The following is a 24,000-nucleotide window of genomic DNA, read 5'->3' as shown; positions in this document are numbered from 1 at the left end:
AATGAGCTGGAGAAGGAAATGGCAAACCATTCTAGCATCTTTGCCAAGAAAACCCCCAAAGGGGAAGGAAGGGTTACAAAGAGTCAGATATGACTGAAACAACAACAAAGTTGCCTATGTTATTAGAATGCATGCTCCTTTAGGGCAGGGGTTCTTTTTACTTTTCTTTGTATCCCAATGTAACACCATATTGGCACGTGATAAGCACTTAATTAAAGCTTGTTACTGGGTTGGCTGATTTTTTTTCCTTCAAAGGATCCCATAATTAGAGACAGAAGAGACCTTAATAGCCATCAAGTCTAGCCCTCTCACTTTACATGTGGGGAAACTGAGGCACAAAGATGTTAAGCGGCTTGCACAGGATCACACACTAGTTAAGTGAACTACTGAATTAATTTGCCTAGACAGAGACTTGATTGTACCACTCCCCTACTCAAGTACCTTTAGTGTCCCAAAGCAAGCTCTTTCATCTTATATTTGTCACCAAATGAATTAAGATGAGTCAAGTTTTAGCCATTATTAAAACCCCTCCTACCTGGCCCCCTCCTCCTTTTCTAGCTTTATTTCCCATTACTCCTCTTCCCAAGGCTCAATCTCAGCCGGACCAGATTAATCTCTCTCTAATCTCATCCTGCTCTGACCCATCTGGGAACGGTGACCATCTCCCACACACCAAAAACCCACATACGCTCTCTGCATCTCAGCTCCCTGGCTTCCCTGACTTTCTTTAAGTCCAAGGTAAAATCCTGTCTTTTACAAGAAGCCTTTCCCAATTCTTCTTAATTCTAGCGTCCTCCCATTTTAATTATTTCCTATTTATGCTGTATACAGCTTCTTTGTACGTATTTGTTTGCTTATTGTCTCCCCCATTAGAACGTAAGCTCCTTGAGGGGAGAGGCTGCCTTTTGGCTCTTTTTGCACCCCCTCACTTAGCACTATGGCTGGCACACAATAAGCGCTTAAAAAATATTTATTGACTAGCTGACTGTTGTCACACTTCAGAATTCTGCTAAGATACCGCATCTTCCAAGAACACTTACCTGACTCTTCTCCCTTTGCCCGCCATCCTCACCGCTCCCCAACCCCCACCCCAGGTGAAAGTTTTCTCTCCATCCACAAATTTTCCTACAGCCTCTTGTCTGGCTCCTTCCGTTATCCTCAGCACACACTATCTATGTTGCATCAATTCAATCCAACAAACCTAAGTCAGGCCAGTCTGTAATTCACAGACTAGAACTTGTCACAACGAATTCCACAAAACATTCCCCACAGAGAGCTCCTTGATCTCTTTTACTGAGAGTTTTTCTGGTCCTTGAAGAGGACACTGAACTAATGAAGTCATTACTTGATCACTATCTTTTGTGCAGCCGGTTAACTTGTTGTTGTTCATCCTTCATTTTTAAAGAGGACCAATTCACCTAACTTGCTTACATAGGAATATAAAAACTGCTCCCAAGAACACTAAAGACGCACAAAGAGTATAACAGGAAGAATATATAACACTTCTAATGTTTCTTTACCAGTGGAGAGTAAGGCGTGTCAATATATCTAAATATTGGGTAGTTTTCAAATTTCAAAGTTATATACATACCCACACACATATAATTTAAAGTGTTTTACATATATAATTTTATATATACATATATCTAATTTAAAGTTTTCTATATGTAATATAGTATATATAGTAATACAATGAAAATAAGGTATATATGTGTATATATATACATATATATATATTTAATTCAGGAAAATGCTAAGAATAGTCACATTTTGAAGTTTTGTAGGCATATGTTAGAGCCAGACACCGATAATCATGTCCATAGTATATAAGTGCTGTCCCTGACACCTGATTTTGAGTCAACCAAAATGTCTTATTTGTTAATCACACTACAAAGTGGTACAGAAATGAACATGGCTGAACCTATCTTTTTTAATTTTTTTTATTCATTTTAAACTTAAATACAAAACAAGAAAATAAAAAGGAACATTTCCATGTACACAGCAGAATATGAGAGGCTTCAATATAAAATAACAAATTTTCTATTTCAAGAAAACCTATGTAATAAATACTACACAATATTTTCAAAGCTACCCAGCTTCTCTGTGCTTCTTCTAGGTTTTCTTTTGTTCTCTGCTGTGCATTTTTTATTTTATTTTTTTCCTCCCCAGAAGGTTACAATTAAATGAAAAGATATATATATATATATATATGTGTGTGTGTGTGTAATATACATATATGTATATATACTTCTATAAACACACATACATATATATGTACACATAGATAATATACATATGTGTAAGACCTTACTATGCATATTTCTATTTGTCAGTCCTTCCTCTGGTGGTGGATAGTATCTTTCTTCATAGGTCCAAGATTTTCCATGTTTTTCTAAATCACAGGAGAAGGATACCCTCTGACTCTGATAAAGTGTATGTATACACTGAGGCTAGCATTTTGCTTAGGGCTCCCACTCACTGGAAGAGTGTCATATGATTTGACCAGATGAGACTCTGGGTAGCCATCATGGAGCCCTGCAGCTTTGAAAACCCAGATGCTGGTGCCTTTCTCTCTGGCAACTATGTATGTATTGCTATGGACAGAGAGTTAGAAGCCCTGTCTGCTGATTTGCGTTATTTGCTCTGTTTATATAATTTCTGCTTGTAATTTCTGTTTGTATTTGCTCTGAAATTCAGGGGCCTGACTATTTCCCCTGAACTAAGTGAATGATATGTGTAGGTTTAACTAAAGTGATATTGTAAACCCCTTAAAGTTGCTTTCCTTAGAAAAGCAGATCAAAGAACCTGTACTAGCAGCCCTCCTGTGTGCTGTTGTTGTTGGTCTTTCATCTCCACAGCAGCTGCTAGCAACATTGTTGTTACATCAGGCCAAATCCATAGACTGATAGATTCTTAGTGTTGAAAGAGACCTTGAAGGTCATTTGGTTCAACCCTTACCGAAATCATAAATTCTGTCTCTAATATTCCTTACATCTAGCTTTGATTTGAATTCAATTCCATTCATTAACTATGTGTTAGGTCTTTAATGCAAGGCACTACGCTATCTATGTATTAAGGAATCAAAGACAAAAACAGAACTGCTTTGAAGGGGCCTGTGCTCTACTACGGAGAAGGCAACATATACCCAGATAAATAAATAACATATATAGTATGTGTATATTTTGAGAGAAATGATTATTTCTTATATTAATAACCAATTATTGAATTAGGACTAAAGGATCTTCTGCTTCCTTATCCAGAAAACAACCATTGTAAGAAATCTTGAGAAAAACTTACCCAACCAGGCTGAGAAAAATTCCTGTTCATTGAGTTTGATCAGACAGGTCTAGGGTAGAAGTGGAATCTCTCTTTGATATGTATATTAATAAGTCTCTTTGACCAAGATCTGGGTGATCCAAGTCATATACCCCCAAGATCCTCATTAGAATGAGCCCATATTCATTATAATATTCATTTTCTCATTAATTGTTAACCAATTAAAACTGATTGCCACCCTCAGGAACACCGACTTTTCCAAGGGCATATAAGTTGTGAGCCCACCACCATGAGGGTGTTTGGCATTCAAGAGTGCTACTGACCTCTTTTATTAATAACACGCTAGCATTATTAATAAAATGATTAATGACCCAGAAACTATGTCTCTTGAACTTTTCAAACATCACTATGTGTGCACGCGTGTGTGTGCTATATAGGTAAATACTATGTATATTTATGTACACACACACACAACATCAACCTCCAGAGTTCAATCTAAGAAAGACAAACAGAATTAGGATGTATGCATGTTTGTTTTCCTCAAAGCAGTAGGCATGTATGCATAGGAGCTGCAGTCAGAACTGAGCTCACTTTGGAGTTAGGCTGTACAGATTATAAAGCCATGAAGCAAGGAGGAGCCCTTGACTTAGGATATCTGGCCTTCTGTCAGCTAAGATTACAGTACTGAATAAGCAAGAAAGTACCCCAGCTCAGGACATCTGTCCTAGTTAGCCAAAATTACAGTTTCCATAAAGCAAGGAAGTACCCCTGACTCAGGATGTTGGTGTAAACTTAAGCTGGTTTGTGATATAGCAGGAGGATTTGGGGTTCACTCAGAAAGCGACATATATTAATATGTCAGTCCAGAAGGGCTCAAATCATCCTTTTGATTGGCTAGTCCAGGTTTTTGGCCTTCTCCAGGTAATGAGGGACTTAAGCAGATCTCACTCTCTGTATGTGTATATTTGAATTCATTTTTTAAAGTAATTGTGGGGGAGAACAAAATAAATGGGAGAGAGGGGATTAGAATAGGTGGCTCCAGACCTAAGCTTGAAGGGTGTTGGGGATTCTAAGAGGCAGAGATAGAGAGAATTCCAGGCATGAAGGATGACCCATATAAAGACATGGGAAGTGGGATAGCATTGAATGTCACATACAGAAAATGACAAGAAGGAGAGTTTGGTTGTAATGTAACAAGCGTGATGAGTAGCAATGGAAAATCAGTATGGAAATAGGTTGGAGCCAGATGGTGAAGGGTTTTAAATGGCAAAAATAGAAGTTTATTGTTGGTTTTTAACCTAGCGATAAGAGTGCCTTAGTGATGGGGGAGTGTTATCTCCCCCCACCCCTATCCCCCAAAAAAACCTAGCCTATACTCTTTTCAGACAATACTCACTGTACAGAACATGTTTTTCTTCTGTTGAGCTGAGATTGCCTCACAACAAGCAACTCATACAAATTGGAACTAGTTCAGACCTCCAAGGACTCATACTCCCACACAAGAGCTCTTCAGACCTTTGAAGATTTCTTTTGTGACTGCCACCCCGCCAAATCTTCTCTTCTTGGGCTAAACAACTTGAGTTCTTTCAACTGCTCCTCACAGGACATGGTCAAGGAAACTGGGATTGCTTCCCTACCCTAGTCCTTGGCATCCTCTGGATACAATCTGCCTTGTTAGCATACTGGTTAAAAAATAGACCTCAGCAATGAATAACTGTCTCCCTGGACTTTCTCTCCCGTGCCCCAGAAATCTCTTCATCTTGAAGCCTCACTCCAGCCCCTGGATTCTACACGTGGGACACACAGACTGTGCTGGCAAATGTTTAACAACCAACTCTCCAGGGGGAAAACACATTTTTAATAACATGCATTATAAATATTTTTTCCCAACACTTTCTTACATCTAGACAACAAAATGATAAATCAACCCCTGGTTTGTAGAGTTTGCTGGTTTCATTCTTTCCTCTGTCTATGGCCATTAAGGATGAGACCCTTAACCTGAGATACTTTCTTGAATAATGTGACTTTTTCTTATCTTTTTTAAAAAAATTTTTATTTATTTTTTTAACATTTAATTTATTTAATATATTTAGTTTTCAGCATTGATTTTCACAAGAGTTTGAATTACAAATTTTCTCCCCATTTCTACCCTCCTGCCCACTCCAAGATGGCATATATTCTGGTTGCCCTGTTCCCCAGTCAGCCCTCCCTTCTGTCACCCCATTCCCCTCCCATCCCTCTTTCCTTTCTTCTCTTGTAGGGCAAGATAAACTTCTATGCCCCATTGCCTCTGTATCTTATTTGCTGGTTGCATGCAAAAACTTTTTTTATTGTTGTTTTTGAACATCTGTTTTTAAAACTTTGAGTTCCAAATTCTCTCCCCTCTTCCTTCCCCCCACCACCCTTCCTAAGAAGGCAAGCAATTCAACACAGGCCACATGCATATCATTATGTAAAACCCTTCCACAATACTCATGTTGTGAAAGATTAATTTTGCTCCTTCCTAACCTATCCCACTTTACTGAATTTTCTCCCTTGACCCTGTCCCTTTTCAAAAGTGTTTGTTTTTGATTACCTCCTCCCCCTGTCTGCCCTCTCTTCTATCATCCCCCCTTTTTTATCTTCTTCCTCCTTCTTTCCTGTGGGGTAAGATACCCAACTGAGTGTGTATGGTATTCCCTTCTCAGGTCAAATCCGATGAGAGTAAGATTTACTCATTCCCCCTCACCTGCCCCCTCTTCCCTTCCTTCAGAACTGTTTTTTCTTGCCACTTTTATGTGAGATAATTTACCCCATTCTATCTCTCCCTTTCTCCCTCTCTCAATATATTCCTCTCTTATCCCTTAATTTGATTTTTTTTAGATATCATCCCTTCATATTCAACTCACCCTGTGCCCTCTGTCTATACACATACACACACACATGTATATACACACCTACATATATACATACATAGACACACACATATGTATATATATGCATATACATATATATGCATATTCCTTTCAGCTACTATGATACTGAGGTCTCATGAATCATACACATCATCTTTCCACGTTAGAATGTAAACAAAACAGTTCAACTTTAGTAAGTCCCTTATGATTTCTCTTTCTTGTTTACCTTTTCATGCTTCTCTTGATTCTTGTGTTTGAAAGTCAAATTTTCTATTCAGCTCTGGTCTTTTCACTGAGAAACCTTGAAAGTCCTCTATTTTATTGAAAATCCATATTTTGCCTTGGAGCATGATACTCAGTTTTGCTGGGTAGGTGATTCTTGGTTTTAATCCTAGCTCCATTGACCTCTGGAATATCATATTCCAAGCCCTTCAGTCCCTTAATGTGGAATCTGCTAGATCCTGTGTTATCCTGATTGAAAAACAATACTCAAATTGCTTCTTTCCGGCTGCTTGCAGTATTTTCTCCTTGATCTGGGAGCTCTGGAATTTGGCAATAATGTTCCTAGGAGTTTTCTTTTTGGGATCCTTTTGAGGAGGTGATCTGTGGATTCTTTCAATTTCTATTTTACCCTCGGGCTGTAGAATATCAGGGCAGTTCTCCTTGATAATTTCTTGAAAGATGATATCTAGGCTCTTTTTTTGATCATGGCTTTCAGGTAGTTCAATAATTTTTAAATTATCTCTCCTGGATCTATTTTCCAGGTCAGTGGTTTTTCCAATGAGATATTTCACATTGTCTTCCACTTTTTCATTCCTTTGGTTCTGTTTTACAATATCTTGATTTCTCATCAAGTCACTAGCTTCCACTTGCTCCAATCTAATTTTTAAGGTAGTATTTTCTTCAGTGGTCTTTTGGACCTCCTTTTCCATTTGGCTAATTCTTCCTTTCAAGGCATTCTTCTCCTCATTGGCTTTTTGGAGTTCTTTTGCCATTTGAGTTAGTCTATTTTTTAAGGTGTTGTTTTCTTCAATATTTTTTTCAGTATTTTTTTTGGGGTCTCTTTTAGCAAGTCATTGACTTGTTTTTCATGGTTTTCTTGCATGCTTCTCATTTCTCTTCCCAATTTTTCCTCTACTTCTCTAACTTGCTTTTCCAAATCCTTTTTGAGCTCTTCCATGGCCTGAGACCAGTTCATGTTTTTCTTGGAGGCTTTTGATGTAGGCTCTGACTTTGTTGACTTCTTCAGGCTGTATGTTTTGGTCTTCTTTGTCACCAAAGAAAGATTCCAAAGTCTGAGAGTGAATCTGGGTACGTTTTATCTGCCTGACCATGTTCCTAGCCAACTTACTTGACTCTTGAGTTTTTTGTCAGGGTATAATTGCTTGTAGAGCAAAGAGTACTTTGTTCCAAGCTTGAGGGGATGTGCCATTGATTTCAGAGCTATTTCTATACAGCCACCTCTGCCACACAAGCACTCCTCCTTCCCCAAGAACCACCAACTTGGACCTGATGCAAATCTTAAGCAGGCTCTGCACTCCTGCTCTGATCCACCACTTAATTCCTCCCACCAGGTGGGCCTGGGGTCTGAAGTAACTGCAGCTGTAATTCTGTAGCTGCACCATGCCCTGGGGCAGTGGCTGAAGCGCAAACTCTGTCCCCAGCAGCTTTTCCCACTAACCTTCTCTGTTGTCTTTGGTGTTTGTGGGTTGAGAAGTCTGGTAACTGCCACAGCTCACTGATTCAGGGTGCTAGGGCCTGTTCTGCCCACCTCCTGGTCTGGCTGGTCCTGCTGCTGCCCACACTGAGGTCTCTGCCCTCCGCTCCGTGTGCGATAGACCTCACCCAGCAACCATCCAGGCTGTCCTGGGCTGGATCCCTGCCTCCCTCTGCTATTTTGTGGATTCTGCAGTTCTAGAATTTGTTCACAGCCATTTTTTATAGGTTTTTTGGAGGGACCTGGCAGGGAGCTCACGCAAGTCCCTGCTTTCCAGCTGCCATCTTGGCTCTGCCCCCCAACTTTTTCTTATCTTAATATTTTATGGACATATACTATGTTAGGGCATGTTAACACTAAATTAAACACAGAGATCCTGGGTTGTAATTTCAACTGACACTTTGTCAACACTTTGTCAATCTTAATTATTCAATTAAGAAAAGTCCTTTTCTTTTATCATAGTTAAACACACATGGAGATCATAAAATTTAAGTTAACACAGACATGCTGAGTTGAGACTGTTCTAAAAATGTATTTAAGCCTTCTCATTCTTTGTTCAGACAGATTTCATCTGGCTCCATACATGTATGTATGCTGCTAGCTTTAAGGGAATAAACAATATGAATTTACATATCACCTAGCCTGTTTGCCTCCTTTAACCAAACTTTCAGGTTGACATTGTCTATTCTGCCCCTATCCTCCTTCACTATTGCCCATAGATGACTAAGCACGTCTCCTATTCTTCTCTCCTATTTCATAGATGTTACCTTCTATGGTATCTGGTTTAGCAGCTGGATCTGGGCATTTTTCTCCTTCCCTCTCCCTTTTAGTTAAAAGCCCTTTGAATCAGATAAACCAGAGTCCAGGAAAATGCATTCTTTTCAGCTTTCATTAGACTGACTCTGTCCCCTGGATCAAAGTCCATTGTTTTTCCTGTATTTTTTAAACTATAGGGTCCAGAAAATCGAATACTGATCTCTAACTCCATCTTCTTGGATAGCTATTCACTTTCCATATGATGAACCCAAAGTCAACCGCAAATCATGTCACCATCTCCCTGAGGTCATCATTCTCTTCAAGAATGAAGGACAAGCACAATGATGACAACGCCATGGAAACTAAAACCAAAATCAGATCATATCATCAAACACTTATTAATGTCCCTAGCTTCCTTTAGCATAGCTCAAATGCCATCTCTTACACAGGGCCTTTCTTGGTACATTAGCACTTTTTCTCCCTCTTGAAATTACTTTGTATTCACTTACTTTCATACTTACATCTCCCCAGTGTAATGTAAAATCCTTTGAGGGCAGGGACTGTTTTGGTTTTTGCCTTGATTTCCCCAGCACAGAGTAGAAATGTGATTAAATGAATTCAGTGTTTACTGGATGCATAGCACCCCCAGGGAGATACAAATTTAAATGTGACATGGCTTCCACCCTCAAGGGCTGTGGCTGGTAAAAGATGAAATGACTGAGAAAACAAAGATTAGATCATCCGAGCATATTGATTTATTAAGCAACGCATGGCGAATTGCTTAACAAAGAGGGACCAGACCTCCTCAGCTTAAGCCTGCATCCCAAATATAGGGGAAGACGGACATTAAAAATAATTAATTGAATAAGGTCAATTAATTAAAAGGAAACATTACAACATTAGGTAATGTGATTTCTGACTGGAGGAAAGATTAGAGACTTTCCAAGTTTGGAGGGGGACAGCAAACAAGTATAATTCCCTGAATTCAAAAAAAGAGGTGTCCCACTCCCCCAAGTAACTGTAATAATCAAAGGAACATGGAAACAACTAATTGATCAGTATGGGGCCAGTTTTCAGATAAGACATAAAAGCTGTTTGAGATGTACAGTTGTGTGAAAACTCTTTGTACCAATCTTTGGACCTAACTGAGTTTCTGGTCTGCATAACCTAGGTCCTTGGTTAAGGGTCTCTAGACAGCAGAGTGAGGTGGTCCAGTTTCCCAGCCACACAGTACTAGGTTCCAATGATGCAATAAGGTTTTCTCCCAATTCCCACAAATGAATAAAGCTTTCTCATGAAACAAAAGTTGGACCTATAATTGAATAGAAATATAATACAACATAACATAATATAATACAGAATAATATAATTATAATTTATTATATTTATATTTTATTTATTTATATTTATTCATTCATTTTTATTATAATTAATGTAATATAATTAAATTATAATTGAATAGAAACTAAGCTAGCTAGCTTCAGAATTGAGTCACAAGATGGAGTCAGTGTGGTTCCTGAGGTTCCTGTAATGAAACACTTGCTATCCTAATCCCCTCAATTCCCTCAATTTCCTCAGGGCTTTCATTCTAGTAAGAGGATAATATACCAACAACAGCAAAAAAGAAATTAAACTAAAAATGAAACTTTTTCAGTAGCATCTCTTACACAAGAATTCCTAATGGATTGTAATGGATCATCATGTGATCATAAATTTAGACTTACAGGGACGTTAGTAGTCATGAAGTCCAGCCCCTTCGTTTATAGATGAGGAAAGCCTGGAGTGGTTGGATGATATGCCCAGAGTTACACTATTAGTCTGAGGTAGAACAGAACCCAGGTTTCCCCAAATCCACATTCAACATTCTAATATGTCACACATCTTTGGACAATGACTGATATCATGGAGGTAATCAGTGATTGATCTTATTAGATTGGATTCTAAAGTCCTTGACTACGTAATTAAATGAAATAAAAAACAGGCAACAATATCACGAATGTTTATAGCTACCACTTGATTGTCCAGCATTGTACAAGAGAAAAGTAGGACATAACCAACACAAGGACAATCCTTCCCAGCCCCCAATTCCATTTTATCCATGAATGCTACAAGAGTTGCTTGGATACAGCAGGTCACCGAAGAGGTAGCTACCTGAAGCAATGACCAACCACAGTCAGAAGGGCAGAAAAAAAAAAAAACTTAAAGGATTTACCGGAACACCACTTTAAAAACAGGACAAAGCCACAGAAATTAAAAAAAAGATAGCAGAGTATCTCAAGAACAGAAACTGTCTCCTGGTGCTTCCCACTTGTGTGACCTTGGACGAGTCACTGGAAGTCCACGAGTTTTAATTCGCTCTTATGTAAAGTGAAGGGGGTCATATTAAATGATGAACTTACTCCAACAAACATACATCTTTCACAATCTCTCCTCTTCTCCAAGCTACACACAATAGGTAGAAGAGCAAAGAGAAGTGGAATGGGAGTCAGGAAACCTGGACTTTAGATCTCCCTCTGACATTAATTAACGATGTGATGTTGTTGCTGCTGTTTGGTTGTTTTCAGTCGTGTCCAATTTTTTGTGAATTTGGGGCTATCTTGGCAGAGATACTGGAGTCATTCGCCATTTCCTTCTCCAGCTCATTTTGCAGATGAGGAAACTAAGACAAACAGAATTAAGTGACTTGCCCAGGGTCACACGGCTAGTAAGTGTCAGAGTTTGGATTTGAACTCACAAAGATGGGTCTTCCTGACTCCAGGTCTGGCACTCTATCCGTTGCAATTAGCTGTGCCCCCTAGATGCGATCTTGAGCAATTCACAAACTCTTTGCTTTAGTTTCCTCATCAGTAAAAGTGGGACAACTTTGCCTGTTCTTACAGATAGGCAATACAGTATAGCAAATCAAGAGCTGGCCGTGGAGCTAGAAAGACTTGAGTTTGAATTCTGCCCGTGACCCAGGCAAGTCACGTCTCAGTGCTCTAGAAGGCTCTTTGTAAGACTACATGTTCCAGGGATGTTGCTAACCTATGTTGGTAGAGGAAATGTCCTTTTCCAGTGGTTCCTTAGATCAATTCAGTCGTAGCTTTGGTTCCTATCTTAACTACCCTTGCATAGTAATGAGGACAATAGATGTACAAGAATCATGACAAGTAGAAGGTTCCACATGAGCTGTTATTAATAATAGAGATTTAGTAATTTTTTTAATGCCAGTATCGATGGAACACCCTGGCCTCCAGCAAACTGAAACTGACTCCTTAGGGTTGTCCTGGCCTTCTATGCCTCCAGCACAACTGAATAAGAAGGAGACGTGACTGCTATATGATCACTACATGATTCTGCTACTAGGCTGGTGCCCCCAAGAGACCAAAGAAAGAGGAAAAGGGTGTATATGTACAAAAGATATTTGTAACAGCTCTTTTTTCATGATGGCAAAGAACTAGAAGGTAAACAAGTGCCCATCAGTTAGGAAAAGGCTGAACAAATTAAGGTATATGAACATAAAGGAATATTATTGTGCTGTAAGACATGACAAAAACAGGGTCACCTAGGTGGCAAACTGGATAGAGCATCAGCCCTGAAATCAGGAGGACCTGAGTTCAAATCCGGCCTCAAACACTTACTAGCTGTGTGATCTTGGACAAGTCATTTGACCCCAACTGTCTCAAAAAAAATGACAAAAAGGGATGGTTTGAGAGAAACCTGCAAAGATCTATAAAAACTGATGCATGGTGAAGTAAGCAGAAGCAGGAAGACGATTTATACAATAACAACACTGTAAAGACAAAGGACTTTGAAAGACTCTGACCAACAGTGACTCAAGAAGACCAATGATGAAATAATACTCCCAACTTTCTGACCGTAAGGTGAGGAACTCAAGGTGCAAAATGAGGCACAGTTTGAGACATGGTTAATGTGAGAATTTGTTTTGCTCAAGTAGGTATTTTGATGCAAGAATTTTGTCTGTCTTTCAAATTGTAAAGGGGTAGGAGAGTGGGGCTGTAGGGAGACAGCTAATGATAGTTATTGAAATGGGGGGGAAGTAAGAAAAGAGGGGTGCGGAAACATTTTTTAAAATATGCAGAAGGGAATGGAAGGAAGGTCAATAAGAAACACAGACAAGTAAGACTTATGAAAATGAAGTGTTAAATTTGTTATAAATTTGAATTGAGGAAAAAGTAGATTCACAATCGCCATTGCAATCTCTTTTTCTCTGGTCTGCTTGGTGAACATGCTCATTTTATTTGGGGTTTGTCAAGTTCAGAATAAAAAAATAAAGTTCCAAAAAAAATTTTAAAGTTTAGAATAAAAAAATTAAGCAAACAGTACTTTAAAATATCACTCTCTTGGGCAGAGATACTGCATGGAAACACTGCTTTGCTGATGCTTACTGCCGTTCACCTGCAGGCTCCAAACTGACCTCCCTCTGGCCTTGACCCACTTCTTTGAACACCTTTATGACTCCTGCATCACTCCCTAGGTATGATTAGGTCAAGAACTTTGGACTGACCTGTCCTGCTGACAAAAGTAGAACATGACATTTTCTCCCAGGAGGGTTCATGAGATAACGAAAGGACCTTAGAGACCATTCTAGCCCATTCTAGCTCATTTTACAAATAAGTAAACTGAGGCACAATAAGGTTAAATAATTTGACCATGGTCATACAGCTATTAAGTAGTCTGAACCAGGATTTGAACCATCCAAGTCCAGTGCCCTCTCCACTAGGAAACACTGCCTCTCTCTCCTCTGAGCTATGTTGATAACCCCTAATTATCGGACAAGGGTGAGGGAAGGGATTAAGTATTTATATGACACTACTATGTGCCAGATACTATGTTGAGAACTTTACAAATATGCCTCATTTGAACTTTACAACAGCCCTGTGAGGTAGGTGCTGTCATCCTCATTTTACAGTTGAGGATGCAGAGAAAATAGAGGGTAAGTGACTTGCCCAAAGTCACACAGCTTCTCTTAAGGCAATCAGACTTTTCTCCATTCTTCCCTTTTGGAATGCTAAGACTATCAAGTCTCCCTTTTGTTTGAATTGGTGGGAAACCTTTTGCTGTCTTTGTTTTGGAGTATTTCTCAGCACTGAGGCAATCTGGAGTCATTGACTCACATATGATGTGATATTGGGAATGGGGTCAGGTCAGGGCCCTCAGGGCTCTGAACAGGATATAATTGAGGGGAGCTTGGTGTTTGACTTTTGGGGCTCTCACTCATGGAAGGAGTGTTGAGATTCTGGGCAAGCTGTTGTAACTGCTCTCCCCTCCCCAGCTTTGCTAACCCAGACCCATTGGTTCTTCTCTGGTAACTATGAATTGTGTTTTGAATTAGACAAGGTCTGTCTGTTGATGTTTGCAATTTCTCTTTGTATTTGCCTTGAAGTTCAGGGGGCTGATCTTTTCCCCCTGAGCTAAATGAATGATGTATGTATGTTTGATTAAACTGAGATTGTTAACCCCTTACAGCTTCTTTCCTTAGAAAAGCAGATCAAAGAACCTGTGTTAGCAGCCCTTCTGTATGCTGATGTTATTGGCCTTACACAGCCATAGTAGCTGCTAGCCCCCTTGTTGTTACAGCTTTTGAGGCTACATCTGAACTCAGGTCTTCCTGACTATACACCCAGCACTCTATCCACTGCACCACCAAGCTGCCATCTATAAATCTGCCCCACTCCTTTAAGGGACAGCGATCCCTGCCCTGAAACCAAAGGCAGACTTTAAATCTAAGACACAAAGCCCCAAAAAGCAGGTTAGATGAATGGTCTAGGAAGGAATATGTAGATACCACTCATATTTCTAGCCACTTCCACAGATGATGATAAGACTCATAAGGCATCAGATGAGGGCTTCAAATGTTCAAATTGCTGTCCAGAAGACCTGGGTAAAAATCCTGCCTGGGACACTTTGCTTCCTGTGACTAGATAAATCACCTAACCTGTTTGAGCTTTAGTTTCTTAGCTGTAAAATGGGAATGTTGGATTGGGTGACCTTTGAGATTACTCCTACCTTAAAATCTACAATCCTATGATCCCTTAAGATCAGAAACAAAGAACTATAGCTCTTCGTCAATTAAACCAGAGCCGATAAGTAGCAAAGCTTATCTAAACTGTTGTTATTTAGTAATTTCAGTCACGTCCAACTCTTTGTAACCCCATTTGGGGTTTTCTTGGCAAAGATACTGGAGTGTGGTTTGCCATTTCCTCTTCCAGTACATTTTACAGATGAAGAAACTGAGGGAAATAGGGTTAAGTGACTTGCCCAGGGTCACACAGCTACTGAATATCTGAGGCTGGATTTGAACTCAGGTCTTCCTGACTCCAGGCCTGGCATTCTATCCACTGCATTGCCTAGATGTCTATCTGTGCCAGCTAGCATCTGACCTAAGAGTTACCTTTAATAGTTATCTCAAAGTTACCTAAATCAGAAGGCAAACAGCCAGAGGGAGAAGGGACCTAGACAGTACCCAGCCTCTTAATGATAAAACACTGACCATCAGGTTCAAAACCCTAATAAAGAGGATGTATGTTTCCAAACGGTCATACTGTTTTCTCTTATAGTTTGTTCACCTACCAAGTCCTTACCCATTTAGCTCTCCCTCCTCCCACCATCTCACACCACCAGGTGTGTGCCATCACTAGCTACTACTTATCCACTCTAAAAATTGTTAAATTTTCAGTGAGTTAAATTTTAATTTACACCTTGAAAATCAGTGAATGCTAAAAATCAGAATTTGACTTAACTGTTTTGTTGATTGCTTAGACTGAAGAAAGTGACAGAGAAAATATAATGCAGATGAAACTCCAAAGTGTGACAACACCCTTTCCCCCCTTGAGACCTAATTATTAAACATTTACCAGCAAACTCCATATCCCAATAAAAAAAAACCAAGGAAGATATCTATCAGCGAATCATGGGAAAGAGGGATTTGGAAGTTATGACCAGATATTTACTATGGATTTCACATTATAAGGAATACTAAAGTATGAAAGCAAGCTCTCCACCATGATGGAATTTATAATGAGATCAGGGATCAAAACTAATATACAGGAAGCAACAGGAAACAATATGAGACAAAACACAATTACTTGCTCACTTCTGTGGCCTAGATTTCCCCATAGCCCAGGAAATAAGCACTGTCAGAGTTCAGAACAATGAAGGATAAAGGATAGAGTGACCAAGGGAAGCTTCCTCAAGGCAATGTAACTTAAGCTGGGTTGGATTTGATGAAGTGAAGGGGAGAAAACAGAGCATTCTGGATAAGGAAGGGGCTGCCACGAAAGCTAGCACAGTAAATTCACTAGTTACCAAGGAAAGTGTCCTGACTGGAATGGAGCATGTACATTAGGTAGTGGAGTTTTCTTGTGTCATGGACACCTTTGGCAGTCCGGGAAGCCTAGAGACCCTTTCTCAGAAGAATGTTTCTAAGTACATAAAATACAGAGGATTATAAAAGAAACCAATTATACTGAAATATAGTCATAAAAATATTTTTTTAAAAGCAAGTTTACAGACCCCAAGTTAAAAATCCCTGGAGTAGAGGGAAGTAAAGTTGGCTGGATAGAATATGGACATGACTTTGGAGGGTCCTGAAAACCTGAAAGAACAGTTCAGATACATACATACGTACATACATATATACATATATATATATATACACACACATACATATATACATATACACACACATATACATATATATATATCATATATCATATATATCTGACATATAACAGTGTATAGTTAAGACAATACTGAATTTGGAGTCAAAAGCTTGGTCATAGGGTTACAGGATCTCATGGGGCCTCAATTTCTTCATGTGTAAAATGAGAGTTTAAACTAAATTATCTTCAACATGCCTTGTAGCCCTTAACATTCTATGATACTCCCTTGTGTGGAACATTGCCCACTATAACACAGGAGCTCCTCAGCTCCAGCCTTTAGCAGGTTCACTCTGGATCCAGGCATATAGAGGGACAGCAGCGGAGACATGATAAGGGGTTAATTTACTTTATTCTTCTCTCTTCAGTTGATGAGACAGGGTAAAGGCACCCACCCCTACAGCATCCCCCTAATTACTTTTCTCGGTGGTGGCAGGTTGAGACAAGCACGGCTTTCTGCCTTCACATTTCACTTTTAATATTCTGTGCTTACTAACCAGGGCTTGTCTGATTTATAGAGAAACAGACAAAAGAATGCACCATGCCAGCAGTAGGCTCATAAGTTTACATTAACTTTGGCTACTTCATGGTGACTTAGCATAGAGTAAGAGCAGTGTGCTTTTTACAATTAAGCTCAAATGTTTATATTACTTATATGATGCACAAGTGCGATGAGATTGTTTATGGCTATGGATCCTGGGAACTTGCATTGAATTGGATCCATGCTACCTCGCATACATATATTTAAATTTCTTCAATATATTAATCAGTTTTTCTGACTTTTTTCTCTTTCTTTCTTTTTTCTTTAATGTTATTTATTTGTGACAATGGAAAAGATATTTGCAAAATATTGGTGATAGTAAAAAGCAGAAGATACCAGGAAAAAATTTATTTTGAAAAAATTTTGTGATGTTCTTTTTTCTTAAAAAGTTAATTCATTCCTTGGGAAAGATAGGCATGTGAGTATACTTTTGGTGGGGATATGAACTGCTAAAACCATTCTAAAAAGCACTCTGGAATTACACTTTTTTGTTTTTAGTGACTAAAATATCCATATTATTTAGCCCACAGATCTTGCAGCTAGGCATTTATAAACCAAGGCAGTTAAAGATAGAAAGTCCCATATACATCAAAATATTCACAGCAGCATTTTTCTGTGGTAGCAAAACACTGGAAAGACAAAAGCATAGGCTTATAGATCAGAGAACAAAACAGTTTCCAGTATTTTGTATATCTGGATTCTGTTTAGGATAAAAATTAATCTGAGAAAAACTCCTATCTTTCCTAAGAGTTTCCTAATCCAACCTCTCAGGTTTCACACCAATAGGTTTCTCTAATAGGAGAGTTCCCAAGTTAGTTCTCTAGGGCTTTTGAAGATTAAGCTCTGATCTGAAAGTGAGGGCTCTTCAAGCCCTGCCAGCATTTCTCAGAAATGGAATGGCTCTTGGCTTTGAATAACCACTCCAAATGTCCTCCTCCCCGCCACCCCCCCCCCCACCAGCTTCCTTCTATTGACCACCTAGTTTCTCAGCGTAAATGTCACTAACAAAGTCATCTCTACAGGCTCTTGAAAGGAACTACTAAATCTCTTCTCTAGTGTGAGTGTGTAGGGTTTATGGTTTTATTTTTGCCTTTATTTGTTGTGACTAATTTCCTTACAAATGTTCTCAAACGTTTAAAATCAGTTTCCTAAGATTGTTGTAAATTTTTTAAATTCTTCTTTTTTGTTATAAAAATAAGCTCTGTAAATCACTCCTTTGTCACTAATTACTAAGGGATTAATTGACCTGACTTAATGGTAACCAGTTAACCCTTACTATTAAATCATTATTTATTTACTCAGAAACTTTATATTCAGGTGGGGCTTCAGGTGGGGCCCACAAAGGGAGGCCCACACCCTTTCACTAATTAGATGTGAGGCCCCAGGCTGGTTAGCAAACTAGTTTGAGAGAGGCGGGAAACCCTCAGGGCTCTAAGGGGAGTTGCTAAGACCAGAGCCAATGGTATGTGCCAGAGTTCTAGTCAATCAGATGATGTCTAAGGACTGTATAAAAAGAGAGAACAGAGCTTAGAAATGGCAGAAGGTGCAGAAACTGAGAAACAGAGAGCAGCAGGATTCAGGAGCCAAGGGCCAGCTTCCAGAGCTTGCAGAGGGGAGAGTGCTGAACACAAGAGGGAGTTTCAGAACTTGGAGTCAGGGGAGCTGCAGGAGAGAGAGGGCTGAGCAGGGAGTTAGGATTTGTGAGTGACCTTCTTATGGGAAGGCCCTAACATTGAGAGAAAGCACAAGTGTGGTCTGACTTGCTGCAGTATTTTGTTGTAACTTTCTTGTTACCATAGTGAGGTGGGCTTATTGGTTTTGGGATGTTGTTGCCACGATATCGAATTGGGGGCATTGGTCCTTGGGTCTGATTCTTTGGAATCTAAATAATTATACTTCCTCTGCCTTCTACCTAGAGAAGTCATTATATTCTGCAATTCTGAACCATTCTGCCATGCTCATGGTCCTCTTTGAGGTCATGAATTTTGCCTTAATGATATATCTCCATGTCTCGGTTTTTACAGCTTCTTGCTTCTAGTCATCCATTTCTCGGTTTCTGCAGCTTCTGATTGGCTTTTACTGATTGGCACTTACTGATTGGCTTTACAACTTCAGAATTATTTTCTATTTTAGATTATTAATTTTAACAATATGCTCTCTGATACAGTTTATATTTTGGTTGGTTTTACAGAATTGCTTTTTTTTCCTTTTTCTTTTTTACTCTTTGTTGTACGGAATGACTCTCTGTGCAGGGGGTTGTAAATTACACAATCTTAAATTAAGATGATGCGGAAACAAAAGATAACCATAAAATTAATACCAAAAGAAATCATTAACATGTATTTTAATGTATAGCAAGAGAATCTTTTCTAAAACCTGAGTTAGTACAACTGAAAGGAAAACTAGACTCAATAAGCTTTTACCATTTCATTTTGTTGGGTTTTTTTTCCTTTTGTGGAGACTTAAAACCTGTATTTAGGATTCCTGAAGATAAAAACTTTGTCCACTGCTATAGTTCAGCACCTCATCAGAGAACTAGGTAATAAAAGGTTAAAGCAATTTGACCATGGTCACACCAGAACGTGTCAAAGGAAGAACTTGAACCCAAGTCTTCCTGCCACCCCAGCCATTCCTCTAGCCACTCCCCATCCTGTGGCGCTTTGTTCTTTTCTTCTCGCTCTCCTTCACTCCTCTCCCAGCTTGGCTCCAGACTCTCTGGGCTTCTTTCTCTACCTTGCCCTTCTGAGGGCACCTTCTCTTCCTTTTAAGTGTTGTTGCCTTCCCTCATTAGAATGTAAGCTCTTTGAAGGGATGGATTATTTTTCTTTTTGCTCGAATTTGTATCCGTAGCCCTTAACATAATGCCTGATGCATGATAAATGCTTAATAAAAAATGCTGAACTTGACTCGTCATGTATGACTTCCACTGAAAAGAAATATTATGCTTGGAGGATTCATTGCTTTAAAAATGAATACTATACGCCGCAGGACTCTACTAGACCTAAAAAATCAGATACTGGGAAAGATCATTCAAAATTAATTATTCCCTAAGATTTTCATGAATGATTTAGACTACATTTCAATCTATTACTAAAACTTCCAGTGCCAAATATCTTTTAGGTTTCTTCTTTCGTTTACCTAGTGCTACCCTGGATGCAACTTCCCAGGCTAAAGAACAAACATCCCAGTCCTGAAGCAGCTGTCCAGAGTGGTTTCATAGTGCAACATTCAGTGAACAACCTACTAACTGTAATTGGTTTGTGCCTTATAAATCTTCCACTTAGGTAGGCTCTGAGCCTGAGGCTCCAAGTTTCTAATAATAGTTGCAACTGGAGCACAGGCTAATATTAGCTGAAATTCAATGGATTTTAATTTAATTCAACTGAAATTTGAGTGCCTATTACATGTCCCATAGTCCACAGGGGTGGGGAACCTGTAGCCACTTGAGGACCTAGAGGGCCACAGCCCTGAGGCCCGTACTATGCTAATGCTTGGGTGTTTTCGAAGAGGGCTATGACATCAGGGAAATGATGACACGACTTGCAGTTGACAGCCTCACTTTCTCCTCCAGAGCCATCTAGGCCCAGTGGCCTGATATTCACCAGGACGACTGGAGATGGCCAGGATGCATTGGGAGACCCTGGCCCTTTTAGGCTAAGGCCTTTTCATGTACTCACTAGTGCTATAGGAGTTACAAAGCAATGTAAGACATTCCTGCCTACAGGAGGTTTATAGTCACCACAAAGGGGAGGGACACATCCCTAACCCAATCTCCAGAATTCTGTGATTCTCTGATCAAATGATAAAAATTGCTGTATGAATAATATGTGCTAAAGAAATAATTCTTGGATTAAGCAAAATGCTGCAAGTTCTTTCTCCCTCTTCTCATCTCCTAAAGACTTTGTACCTTTCTTGACACGTTGATATTGTGTTACATTCTCATACATATCTTAGATCAGAGGTTTCAAACACGCAGCCCAAGGGCCACATACAGCTTACTATTCTCCTGAGAGCAGTGTGAACTAGATCACAATGTTGTTCCTTTCTGATTTTAACGCGTTGATATATTCGTAAAAAAAGAAATGTATACACAAGTATGGTTCTCTAAATTACTAATCTGGCCAGCAGTGGTCCACAGGTACATTTAGAGGCCCCAGGATCTCTTTGAGTTTGACATCACTGTCTTAGATCTTTTATGAGATTAGGAGACCCTTAGGAGCAGTGGTTGCACCCTATTCAGACCTGCTGAGGATTGTACCTCCGCAGCTCCCAACCACACTGTCTTACAAGCAGCAGGTACTAAGTATTTGCTGAATAAATAAACAATATTTCTAAACCACTTAGCACATTGCCCAGCACATAGTAGGCACTTAATAAATGCTTATTTCTTTCCTTCCCCCCCATTCCTTTTTCGTTTATTGACCTCTCCTTCCTCTGAACCTCAAAGCACTTTATTTATAATTCTTTTATAGTAGTTACTATATTCTGCCTTGTATTTTAGTAATAAGTACTTACTCTTATAAGATTGCAGGATCATGGGGTAAAAGGTCATAAATTTAGAGCTAGAAGAGACGCTGGAGGCCACTGAGTTCAGGATGGAGCAATTCAGCAATGTGCTGGAGGTCACCAAGCAAGCTAAGTGTCTGAGGCAGGATTAGAACCTAAGTCTTCCTCACTCCAAATCTAGGGTCCTGTTCACTATGCCCTATTCCCCTATCAATTTTAAATTCCTTGATTCATGAGTATAGTAATTACCAAAACGCCTTCCATATAGTAGGCACCATATAAATACCTGATGAATGAGTGAAAATGTGAAAGGAATTATGCTGTTAATCGAGATAGTGGGATGACCATGCTAATAATTTAGATTCATCAGAATTGCCTCTTCCGGCTTGTGAGTCAGAAGCTCACAATGCATCTTGAAATGATCATTCAAAACCTTGACAACGCAAAATCTCACAATCACAGCATTCTCCTGCTTGTGTACCTTCAGCAAAGCAAATCAAAGATTGTAGAACCTGTTCCCATCACAGAACTCAGTTCCTGCAACTCACTTAAGTAATGACCTCCAAAGACTTGACCAGAATTTGCTGTATTGTCTTCCGTCTGTGGGCTTGTCACGGGAAACCACTCAAGCCCTGGTTCGTAATCCACCTTCCCCCGCCCTTTCCACATGAGATCGATGATGCATATAATCTCTGCCTTCACTTCGGCAAGGTGGAATTCTGATCAGGAGAATTCCTGATTTGCAAATCTGTTCCTCAGAATGAAACTAATTAATTAACCTGCCACCTGATGCTGGCACGTTCTCTCTGGCCTGCTGTTCCGTCATTCTCAGGTTAAAGGCTGGCTCGGGTAAAATCCTGTTAACGGGATGAACAATCGAATGCACGGATGTACTTGTTGCTGTTGTTCAGGTGCTTTTAGTCGAGTCCCGCTCTTCGTAACCCCATTCAGGGTTGTCTTGGCAGAGATACTGGAGTGGTTTGTGCCATTTCCTTCTCCAGCCCATTTTACAGATTAGGAAGCTAAGGCAAACGGGGTAAAATTATTTTTGGGCATCATAGTACTAGTAAGTGTCTGAGGCCGGTTTTGAGCTCAGGTCTGCCTGACTCTAGGCCCAGCACTGTATCCTTTGCACCACTAGCTGCCTTTGAATGAATGTGGTAACACACTGATATACGCATTATATAGACATGGTTTTTTTAATCAAAATAATTCTATTCCAAGGTAAAATGAGCCCTAACATGCAGAAAATACTTTCATCATGCATCATATTTATAGTCCACCCACATTATATAACATTACATTATATTATAATACATTTACATTACATAACAACTACTATTGTGTTGGTGTTTTTGAGGGGAGATGGGAAATACAAATACATTCCTCTAAAGGCACTAAAATATTCTTTAGCAAGTCATGATGGAAGAAAATATATAACGGGTGTCTAATTTAACTTTATTTAACTAGCACTAGTTTTGTAATGGTTATAGTCTAGGTAAAAAAACAACAACCAAACACCTCTGTGCCAAATGGTGGGGTAATTGTACTCGGTCAACAATAATCAGAGAGCCAGAAGCTAGACCTTTATCAGTGATCCATTCCCTTTGTAGCCTGGTGGTTTATCGGATCAGATGGCAAACCTGGGAAAAGGTTGCTGTCGGTTTTAGATTCCATCTCCCCACCACCACAGACACAATTTGTTGGAGCAGCGCCATGAAACAAAAGCAGTACCAGGAGACAAGTAAGGAGATATTTGAGCTCTTGTCTAGTTCAATAGCTATCTACCTGTCTTCTGCCAGAAAGTTACTCACATTTTTTCTGTGCCCTGGTACCCACCGTGCTCATCAGTTAAAGGAGAAGGGAGGTGATTTTTAACATTCTTTACATGCAGCGAATAAAGCGACAGCCCTGGAATCAGGAAGACATGAGTTCAAATATGGCCTCAGATACTAGCTGTGTGACCCTAGGCAAGTCGCTTAACCCTGTTTGCCTCAGTTTCCTCATCTGTAAAATGAGTTGGAGATAGAAATGGCAAACCACTCTGGTATCTTTGCCAAGAAAACTCCAAAGAGGAATCACAGAGTCAGACACGATTGAAAACTACTAACCAATGCCAACAAAGCAGCTCTTACATCCTATAATTTTAGAGGCAGAGGAGAAAAGGGGGAATTTACCTAATCAGAACAGTCAAATGAGAATGCCTGTAAAGCCACTGATATTATGGTCATCATCTTAGAGAGGATTATAGGCACTCATAATAATAACTCATATTTATAGGGCATTTAAAATGTCCCATAGTCCTTTCCTCATAACACAGTGACCTAGACAAGGGAAAATGGTTGTTTTTCATCAGTATAGGGAGCTCCAGGGGAGCAAACTCCCTTCACCAAGGAAAGTTAGCTACTGCTCTGTAACATATAGTCCTAGAAAGAGCATATGTCAAGGTGGGGGACTCCGAACCCAGGTCATCTTAACTCTGAAGCAGTCCAGGCTGCCCATTGGCAGATAAAGAAACAAACAGCTTCAGGGAGGTGAAAGGATTTGCCCGGTTATTTGGAAAGTGTTGATGCGATCTAAACATACTGGAGAACAATTTGGAACTACACCCAAAGGGCAATCAAACTGTGCATAGCCTTTGATCCAACA

The 24,000-nt window shown here is 39.6% G+C and overlaps 1 protein-coding gene across 1 annotated transcript in view; it reads right to left on the bottom strand.

Annotated features, from left to right (window-relative positions):
- SNX25 (sorting nexin 25) overlaps positions 1-24,000 on the bottom strand; it is a 252,808-nt gene that overhangs the window by 105,202 nt on the left and 123,606 nt on the right. The gene's annotated exons all lie outside the window — the stretch shown is intronic.

The sequence above is a fragment of the Trichosurus vulpecula genome, chromosome 6 (genome assembly GCF_011100635.1).
Source record: "Trichosurus vulpecula isolate mTriVul1 chromosome 6, mTriVul1.pri, whole genome shotgun sequence".
Lineage (NCBI taxonomy): Eukaryota > Metazoa > Chordata > Mammalia > Diprotodontia > Phalangeridae > Trichosurus > Trichosurus vulpecula.
Note: the sequence above shows the minus strand (reverse complement) of the source record. Positions and strands in the feature narration are given on the sequence as shown.